A 9,252-nucleotide genomic window follows, 5' to 3' on the forward strand; every position below is an offset into this window, starting at 1 on the left:
ACATTTACCACAAAGAAAAAGGCTTAAATGCGCTATTCAGCGTCGTGTAATTTCCGCTAAATCCAGAGTCTGTAACTTAACGTAAACATAGAAGAAATGCCAGTTTCCATTAAAAATGAATGGCGGACTTGCCGGCTTCTTGGCTCTTCTGCTGTGTGTTGTTGTTGTTTTGGTGACGCAACTTCCGTCGACCAGACGATTGGTCGTCTACAGTGGGATTCGGCGCCCCTATTGGCCCGAGTCTACAGTGTCTACGCTCACGGTAGACTCTGGGCCAATAACAAGATGTAACGGTCTACAGACAGCGTAGACTTTGCACCATCGTAGACTCGACTTCTACGATCTCCCCCTTGCAGCCAGCAACACCCAGTTTACCACACCTTCTTTACACACTGCGCAAATGTCACCCACTCTGTTCCATCTCAACATCCCAGCCACAACCCATTCTCTTGGCAACAGCTAAAACCCCAAAATACTTTCCAAAGCTCTGGCCCTCTCCCTAGCTTCAGCTTCAGTTTAAAAATATACTCAACTATCCTGCACAGTTGATTTGCACAACACATGAAAAACCTGGACTTAAAATCTTCTTGACCTGACAGCTTCCTTGATTTGATCCGGTAGCAGTAGTGGTTGTAGCTACAGCAGCTCTGGGATTCCAAGTGCCGAAACCAAGCCCAGATAGATGAGGAAGGTTGTGTTGGGACAGGCATCTCCCATAAAATCTTGGTCAAATCAAACATGCAGACTGGAAGAATGAGCTTTTTCTCGCTGGATTGATTTGGGGTCTGGGTTACCAGTCACCACCACCAGTGATCTTAGTGGAGAATTTACTGCTGTAGGGTGAAGACAAAGGAAAAGGAGAGGGGTAAGGCCTGCTAGGAGGCTACAAGAGAGAAGGAAAGACAGGGGAGTGAGGAGTTGAGAGAAGGATTTTTAAATGTAGGGAGTATGACTGGTAAAGGGGGCTCACTTCCTGACGTGATGGAGAGAAGGACGGTAGCTATATTGTGTGGTCAGGGGTCCCATTAGAAGGGAAGCAAAGCCGGAGCATTGGAGCTGGATATACAAATTGTTCTTGTGTAGATTTAAACTGTGCTACATGGTCATTGATCAATGGTCGTGACATTTTGCCTATTTATGTTCATGCATCTGAGCTCACGGCCAACTGTTAATCAGTGGTGCTAGTTTTGGTCATTATGCAAATGTACCACTTATAAGGTTGGGCAAAACCTTACCTCAAGCTAAGACTGAGTTAATGAACTTGGACTTCTATATCACTTTTCCACTGTCCTGGAGTACTAAAAGTTCAAGGTTCAAGGTTCAAGGTTCTTTATTTGTCACATGCATAGTTATACAAGTATAACACACAGTGAAATGTAGCCTGACACGCTCCTCGACATGTGCAAAATTTTGGGAGGGGGGGGTGTAGAGGGAGAACATTATATATATATATATATATATATATATATATATATATAGTATATACACTGGGTGAATGTGCAGTAGTAGCAGCAAGCAGGTGAATTCTGTACATTAATATGAATAGACATCTGACTATTTTACAGGATAGACAATATAAACATATTTAAAATTAAAGGAATTTGGAATGTACATTGTGCCTTGGTTTAGAGTGTCTGGAAGAGAGTCCTGTCTCAGTCAATTATAGATGATGTGAGAGGGCGGGTGTGTGTGTTTAGGGCACGGATGGCTTGGGGATAGAAGCTCCTCTTGAGTCTCTCTGTCCTTGCCTGGAAGATGCGGAACCTTTTACCAGATTTCAGAAGTTGGAACAGTTTGTTGCCAGGATGGGACGGGTTCTTCAGTATCTGCGCTGCTCTAGTCCGGCATCTCCTGGTGTAGGTGTCCTGAAGCGGGGGGAGAGCAATCCTGCAGCAGCGTTCTGCTGTACGGATCACTCTCTGGAGAGCGTTTTGGTCCTTCACACAGCTGTTCCCAAACCACGATGTCATGTTCTGTGTGAGGATGCTCTCCACAGCGCCTGTATAGAAAATCCTGAGGATCTTTGGGGAGACCCTGAACTTCCTCAGTTGTCGTAGGTGATACAGGCGCTGCCTAGCCTTTTTGGTCTGGACCTGAATGTGGGCAGCCCATGTCAGGTCTGAGGAGATGTGGACACCGAGATACTTGAAGGACTGCACCCTCTCCACTGGAGCTCCATTGATGATAATGGGCTTGTAGTCTCTGTGCTGACCCCTTCTGAAGTCCACCACCAGCTCCTTGGTCTTGCAGACGTTCAGCTGGAGGTGGTTGTCCTGGCACCACGATGCCAGATTCTTCACTTCATCCATGTAGGCCGCCTCATCGTTGTTGGAGATGGCACCCAACACCACTGTGTCGTCAGCAAACTTCACAATGGTGTTGGAGCCATGGGTGGCCACACAGTCTGAAGTGTAGAGGGAGTAGAGCAGAGTGCTCTATAAAACACACGTCATTCATATTGGTCTGTATTCACCCAAGAATACACACCTATTCCCACTATTAACTATGCTCTGAGTGCTTTCTAACTATCATTCATACTCCGATGGATGCATCAGAGAGCAAGTGAGAGTTAGTATTTTGCTTAAGGTGATATTCGGCATGCAAACTGGGGGAGCCAGGGATTGAACCATCGACCTTGCCATCAGCAGCTGACCGGCTCTACCTCCTGAGCTACAGCCACCCCGACTCAATAGGAACTCATTTTTGTGAGCGACGAAACGTTTCTCACACTGAAAACTCTACGTCCAAATGAACAGAATTAAGATTTTGGGATGTAGTGTAGATAGGAATATGCATTTAACCATGCTGACTGGATCTTGTAGACATCTGTTCTGCCGGCTGATTGCATCGCTCTGCCCTCTTGTCATGGCACCCATTCCGTGCTAACAACCTGACTCAAAAACCCCATCTGCCACGAAATCCTCATTTATAAAGAATTGTAAAATCCCGAGCTTTAAAGCGTACTGGAGGATTCTTCATTTCCAGTGTGCACACACTGATACTCCAGTGGAATGTGTTATGAGGAACTCCGTATCTTTGTTCAGTATCTTAGTTGAAAAGACCTTGTGACACCCAGCAACCACAAAATTGTTTCAACGATATCCTCATTCTTATCTGACATTTTTTTAACCTTAAGACAACTGACGTAAAAGAGAAGTTATTCGTGCAGGTGTTGTTTTGTGCTTTAAGAAATCAACAAGGTGTATTATATTTCCTTCTTTGGAAACTGGTTCTCTCTGGTCCTGTGTGGGTTTTCTCTTGGTACCCCAGCTTCCTCCAAACCCTGCAAAGACATGCACATTAGGTTAACTACACATTCTTAATTGGTTGTGGGTGGTTGGACAGGTACTTGTATAAATACACCTAGGATCTGACACCAGATTTATTCAAGAGGATGATTTGGGGTTTGCTGGGTTGTACAAATGATTGAGCTCTTGATGTTACAGATTGTAAAGATATCATTTAAAATCCACTCATAAGCGACCGATAGCTAACACCCTGAAATCACTGAATTATTGTAGAAGAAGAAGATCATCATGGAACAGGCAAAATGAAGCTTGGATAATGGGTGGTATCCGTTGTGCCGAAATAAGGAAGGCATAAGATCAGAGTGAGCATCTCATTACCTGATTTTTATAGCCACCCTCGCAGCTGACTATAACAAATTAATTATGGTTAAAGCACTACTCTTCTGAGTTCAGCTGCAGTCGGGGATGCACAGTACAGTAGTGCAATTCATCCTGATCGGTGATTGGTCGGAAGTCTAGAGTGAAAGAAGAGGCTTGTGATTGGTGAAAAATGTGCAATGAAGAAGCCTTCTTTTATTCATTCAGTCTGTTGTCTGTTTTTTCTTTATCAGGTGATGTTTCCAGCTCCTTTATCCCACCTGACGCCTGGACTGCTGTCTGTGGTCTTCAGCGTGATCACAATGTGTTATTTATGTATTTTGACTGGTTTACAATGACAGGACAGCAAGCATTATCAGTGTATATTCCAATAAAAGCATCTAGTTTTTACTCCAACATCGATGAGGATTTTCTTTTGGCTCTTTTGAACCGACATGTTGGAAAGTCTCCTGAAATTAAGTGCAATTGAAAATCAATTCCTTTCTTTTCTTCTGTGCAAAGACTAGCCATAAGAGGAGTCTTTTAGGTTCTCCTGATGAGACAATGTAATTGTTTTACTTTTCTACTGGTAAAATCTGAAGGATTATTCATGCCATGACACTGTCATTTACAGACAGGCAAGAAATTAAAGGCATGCCCTGAACTCTACACAGAGATACATTGTTGCACTTTGCTGCCAAGTTAGGGTTCACTTGTCAAAAGTAAAAGAGTTGTAAAATCATTACAAACTTGCTATCAGAGATTATGTTTCTCCCGGGACAAATAGACTGAGTAGTTGATTATGAAAATGGCGTGATCATACACCATGGCTTTCACAGTCACCTGATGTCAACCAAGACTATTCTGGGGAAATTTGACACACATAACAGATAGATAATAGCTCTGTTAGTGTTTCCTAATCAATTCCAGGAAACACTGAAGTTGTTGCGGAGCCATGTGTTGTACAAATACTTCCAAAACTTGTCTTTGCCTGCTTGTACGCATTGCGTCTTTGGTTCAGGTCTGTTATGTGTTTCTACATAGTTGTGTCTACGTGTCTAAGGCAGATTAAAGCCCAACTTGGGTATTCATTAAGTAAATCCACAACTCACTGTTACTGTAACACAGGACACTTTATTAAAGTGCATGAAACAGGAATACAGGAAAACAGCACTGCAGGGTAGTCAATCAGTGAACTGAACTAGAAAAAGTCAAAAGTGCCTATCAGGTAGGCTGGAATCATACACGTTACCATCAACAATATCATTGTGAATGTTACACATACTTACAGAAAGTTTACAACGAGCGAGATGTACTGACAATTAAGCACCATGTTGACTTGAAGGCGCGTGGATACCCTCCGTGCGTGAGTGAAGGCAGCGGCTCGGCTGAGCAGCTGCTGTGTGCAGGTTTGGTGAAGACCATACTTCTCATGGGCATCTGGATTTACAACATGAATTGCTAATGTCGCGATCATCAGTTGCAGCCACTGAAAAGACTAGAAATGGGCGTAATACATTAGATGTTGGTTAGCGCGCGGCTAACATTTACCACAAAGAAAAAGGCTTAAATGCGCTATTCAGCGTCGTGTAATTTCCGCTAAATCCAGAGTCTGTAACTTAACGTAAACATAGAAGAAATGCCAGTTTCCATTAAAAATGAATGGCGGACTTGCCGGCTTCTTGGCTCTTCTGCTGTGTGTTGTTGTTGTTTTGGTGACGCAACTTCCGTCGACCAGACGATTGGTCGTCTACAGTGGGATTCGGCGCCCCTATTGGCCCGAGTCTACAGTGTCTACGCTCACGGTAGACTCTGGGCCAATAACAAGATGTAACGGTCTACAGACAGCGTAGACTTTGCACCATCGTAGACTCGACTTCTACGATCTCCCCCTTGCAGCCAGCAACACCCAGTTTACCACACCTTCTTTACACACTGCGCAAATGTCACCCACTCTGTTCCATCTCAACATCCCAGCCACAACCCATTCTCTTGGCAACAGCTAAAACCCCAAAATACTTTCCAAAGCTCTGGCCCTCTCCCTAGCTTCAGCTTCAGTTTAAAAATATACTCAACTATCCTGCACAGTTGATTTGCACAACACATGAAAAACCTGGACTTAAAATCTTCTTGACCTGACAGCTTCCTTGATTTGATCCGGTAGCAGTAGTGGTTGTAGCTACAGCAGCTCTGGGATTCCAAGTGCCGAAACCAAGCCCAGATAGATGAGGAAGGTTGTGTTGGGACAGGCATCTCCCATAAAATCTTGGTCAAATCAAACATGCAGACTGGAAGAATGAGCTTTTTCTCGCTGGATTGATTTGGGGTCTGGGTTACCAGTCACCACCACCAGTGATCTTAGTGGAGAATTTACTGCTGTAGGGTGAAGACAAAGGAAAAGGAGAGGGGTAAGGCCTGCTAGGAGGCTACAAGAGAGAAGGAAAGACAGGGGAGTGAGGAGTTGAGAGAAGGATTTTTAAATGTAGGGAGTATGACTGGTAAAGGGGGCTCACTTCCTGACGTGATGGAGAGAAGGACGGTAGCTATATCGTGTGGTCAGGGGTCCCATTAGAAGGGAAGCAAAGCCGGAGCATTGGAGCTGGATATACAAATTGTTCTTGTGTAGATTTAAACTGTGCTACATGGTCATTGATCAATGGTCATGACATTTTGCCTATTTATGTTCATGCATCTGAGCTCACGGCCAACTGTTAATCAGTGGTGCTAGTTTTGGTCATTATGCAAATGTACCACTTATAAGGTTGGGCAAAACCTTACCTCAAGCTAAGACTGAGTTAATGAACTTGGACTTCTATATCACTTTTCCACTGTCCTGGAGTACTAAAAGTTCAAGGTTCAAGGTTCAAGGTTCTTTATTTGTCACATGCATAGTTATACAAGTATAACACACAGTGAAATGTAGCCTGACACGCTCCTCGACATGTGCAAAATTTTGGGAGGGGGGGGTGTAGAGGGAGAACATTATATATATATATATATATATATATATATATATATATATATATATATATATATATATAGTATATACACTGGGTGAATGTGCAGTAGTAGCAGCAAGCAGGTGAATTCTGTACATTAATATGAATAGACATCTGACTATTTTACAGGATAGACAATATAAACATATTTAAAATTAAAGGAATTTGGAATGTACATTGTGCCTTGGTTTAGAGTGTCTGGAAGAGAGTCCTGTCTCAGTCAATTATAGATGATGTGAGAGGGCGGGTGTGTGTGTTTAGGGCACGGATGGCTTGGGGATAGAAGCTCCTCTTGAGTCTCTCTGTCCTTGCCTGGAAGATGCGGAACCTTTTACCAGATTTCAGAAGTTGGAACAGTTTGTTGCCAGGATGGGACGGGTTCTTCAGTATCTGCGCTGCTCTAGTCCGGCATCTCCTGGTGTAGGTGTCCTGAAGCGGGGGGAGAGCAATCCTGCAGCAGCGTTCTGCTGTACGGATCACTCTCTGGAGAGCGTTTTGGTCCTTCACACAGCTGTTCCCGAACCACGATGTCATGTTCTGTGTGAGGATGCTCTCCACAGCGCCTGTATAGAAAATCCTGAGGATCTTTGGAGAGACCCTGAACTTCCTCAGTTGTCGTAGGTGATACAGGCGCTGCCTAGCCTTTTTGGTCTGGACCTGAATGTGGGCAGCCCATGTCAGGTCTGAGGAGATGTGGACACCGAGATACTTGAAGGACTGCACCCTCTCCACTGGAGCTCCATTGATGATAATGGGCTTGTAGTCTCTGTGCTGACCCCTTCTGAAGTCCACCACCAGCTCCTTGGTCTTGCAGACGTTCAGCTGGAGGTGGTTGTCCTGGCACCACGATGCCAGATTCTTCACTTCATCCATGTAGGCCGCCTCATCGTTGTTGGAGATGGCACCCAACACCACGGTGTCGTCAGCAAACTTCACAATGGTGTTGGAGCCATGGGTGGCCACACAGTCTGAAGTGTAGAGGGAGTAGAGCAGAGTGCTCTATAAAACACACGTCATTCATATTGGTCTGTATTCACCCAAGAATACACACCTATTCCCACTATTAACTATGCTCTGAGTGCTTTCTAACTATCATTCATACTCCGATGGATGCATCAGAGAGCAAGTGAGAGTTAGTATTTTGCTTAAGGTGATATTCGGCATGCAAACTGGGGGAGCCAGGGATTGAACCATCGACCTTGCCATCAGCAGCTGACCGGCTCTACCTCCTGAGCTACAGCCACCCCGACTCAATAGGAACTCATTTTTGTGAGCGACGAAACGTTTCTCACACTGAAAACTCTACGTCCAAATGAACAGAATTAAGATTTTGGGATGTAGTGTAGATAGGAATATGCATTTAACCATGCTGACTGGATCTTGTAGACATCTGTTCTGCCGGCTGATTGCATCGCTCTGCCCTCTTGTCATGGCACCCATTCCGTGCTAACAACCTGACTCAAAAACCCCATCTGCCACGAAATCCTCATTTATAAAGAATTGTAAAATCCCGAGCTTTAAAGCGTACTGGAGGATTCTTCATTTCCAGTGTGCACACACTGATACTCCAGTGGAATGTGTTATGAGGAACTCCGTATCTTTGTTCAGTATCTTAGTTGAAAAGACCTTGTGACACCCAGCAACCACAAAATTGTTTCAACGATATCCTCATTCTTATCTGACATTTTTTTAACCTTAAGACAACTGACGTAAAAGAGAAGTTATTTGTGCAGGTGTTGTTTTGTGCTTTAAGAAATCGACAAGGTGTATTATATTTCCTTCTTTGGAAACTGGTTCTCTCTGGTCCTGTGTGGGTTTTCTCTTGGTACCCCAGCTTCCTCCAAACCCTGCAAAGACATGCACATTAGGTTAACTACACATTCTTAATTGGTTGTGGGTGGTTGGACAGGTACTTGTATAAATACACCTAGGATCTGACACCAGATTTATTCAAGAGGATGATTTGGGGTTTGCTGGGTTGTACAAATGATTGAGCTCTTGATGTTACAGATTGTAAAGATATCATTTAAAATCCACTCATAAGCGACCGATAGCTAACACCCTGAAATCACTGAATTATTGTAGAAGAAGAAGATCATCATGGAACAGGCAAAATGAAGCTTGGATAATGGGTGGTATCCGTTGTGCCGAAATAAGGAAGGCATAAGATCAGAGTGAGCATCTCATTACCTGATTTTTATAGCCACCCTCGCAGCTGACTATAACAAATTAATTATGGTTAAAGCACTACTCTTCTGAGTTCAGCTGCAGTCGGGGATGCACAGTACAGTAGTGCAATTCATCCTGATCGGTGATTGGTCGGAAGTCTAGAGTGAAAGAAGAGGCTTGTGATTGGTGAAAAATGTGCAATGAAGAAGCCTTCTTTTATTCATTCAGTCTGTTGTCTGTTTTTTCTTTATCAGGTGATGTTTCCAGCTCCTTTATCCCACCTGACGCCTGGACTGCTGTCTGTGGTCTTCAGCGTGATCACAATGTGTTATTTATGTATTTTGACTGGTTTACAATGACAGGACAGTAAGCATTATCAGTGTATATTCCAATAAAAGCATCTAGTTTTTACTCCAACATCGATGAGGATTTTCTTTTGGCTCTTTTGAACCGACATGTTGGAAAGTCTCCTGAAATTA

This window comes from Astatotilapia calliptera, chromosome 3 (genome assembly GCF_964374335.1).
Source record: "Astatotilapia calliptera chromosome 3, fAstCal68.1, whole genome shotgun sequence".
NCBI classification, from domain to species: Eukaryota; Metazoa; Chordata; class Actinopteri; order Cichliformes; family Cichlidae; genus Astatotilapia; species Astatotilapia calliptera.